Source organism: Protobothrops mucrosquamatus, unplaced genomic scaffold (assembly GCF_001527695.2).
Source record: "Protobothrops mucrosquamatus isolate PMUCROS unplaced genomic scaffold, P.Mucros_1.0 scaffold2833, whole genome shotgun sequence".
NCBI lineage: Eukaryota > Metazoa > Chordata > Lepidosauria > Squamata > Viperidae > Protobothrops > Protobothrops mucrosquamatus.
In genome coordinates this window covers 56,823-58,431 of record NW_015388865.1, presented here as the reverse complement: position 1 = coordinate 58,431, position 1,609 = coordinate 56,823, and positions in this window count along the sequence as shown.

The window sequence follows — 1,609 nt, the reverse complement described above, 5'->3', positions numbered from 1 at the left end:
AGAGAGAGAGAGAGAAAGAAAGGCAGAGAGAAAAATACAGATTAAAATTTGACCTGCGTTGCTTGCTATGTCTGCTAGCCTGGGGAATTCTGGGAATTGAAGTCCACCCTTCTGGAAGTTAGCAGGGTTGAGAAACACTGGCCTAACCGTCTATTTGCAGGCAGTCCTCGGACCACAACGGAGCCCCAAAATTCCGTTGTTAAACGAGACATTTGTTAAGGGAGTTTTGCCTCAAGACTCCACGTTTCCTCTGAATCCGGGTCAGCCTGTTCCCCTTCTTCCAGCTTCCGGGGAAGAACAAGAAGTAAATCCAGAGGTGTTTTCCCAAAAGGTACCTGGACTTTCTTGTCTTTGAAGAGGGGGCTGGACTCGATGACCTCCAAGGTCCCTTCCAACTTTATTATTATTATTATTATTATTATTATTATTATTATTATTATTATTATTATTATTATTATTATTATTATTATTATTATTATTATTAATTATTATTATTATTATTATTATTATTATTATTATTATTATTATTATTATTATTATTATTATTATTATTATTATTATTATTATTATTATTCTGCTATCCTGTTCTGAATTGAACTGGACAGCAGAAGAAGCAGCAGCTTCTCGGATGAGAAATGAAATGTTTTCAAGGAAAAAAAACACCACCAAGAGAGTCCAGTTGCCTTTTAGGGGGAAAACCCCCCATCTTTGGGACAAGCATGACCTGGAGGGGACCGAGCATCTCCGTAGACAACAAGAAGTCAGCACCGTCTCTCCATCTCCTGCTCAGGATGGGCCACGGTGAGAAGCCAAATGCTGGACTGAGATGCCCCTTGGCCCGATCCTGATCGGGCTAATCTGGGTGAGGTCCTCTCCATGGCAGGAAGAGTCCCGTGGCTTCTAGGCTGTGGCTGGCACCACCGTGCCACTTGCGCCTGGCAGCGGAGGAAGGGCTGGTGGGTTGGGGATGAGCAGGTGGAAGCAGCTTATGGAGAAGAGCTTGGAGCAGCCCCTGACCCGGGACTCAGAGGGGGATTAAGGACAAAATGATTACTCCAAAGTCCCATCCATCCATCTCCTCGCTCCTCTCCTCTCCTCTCCTCTCTCCTCCGCCCCACCCTTTGGTCTGACTCATCCCAAAGAGAGGTGGAGCCCCCCCCCCTCACTCAACCCTGCCTTCTCTGGCCTTCCATGACCGGAATGGAAACTTTTCTTGAGTTGTGGACTTTCTTTCTTTCTTTCTTTCTTTCTTTCTTTCTTTCTTTCTTTCTTTCTTTCTTTCTTTCTTTCTTTCTTTCTTTCTTTCTTTCTTCCTTCCTTCCTTCCTTCTTCTCTTCCTCTCTTCCTTTCCTTTTCTTTCTGTCTTTCTCTCTCCCTCACTCCCCTTCCTTCCTTCCTTCCTTCCTTCCTTCCTTCCTTCCTTCCTTCCTTCCTTCCTTCCTTCCTTCTTTTCCTTCTTTTCTTTCTGTCTTTCTCTCTCTCTCCCTCACTCCTTCTTTCTTTCTTTCTTTCTTTCTTTCTTCTTTCTTTCTTTCTTTCTTTCTTTCTTTCTTCCTTCCTTCCTTCTTCTCTTCCTCTCTTCCTTTCCTTTTCTTTCTGTCTTTCTCTC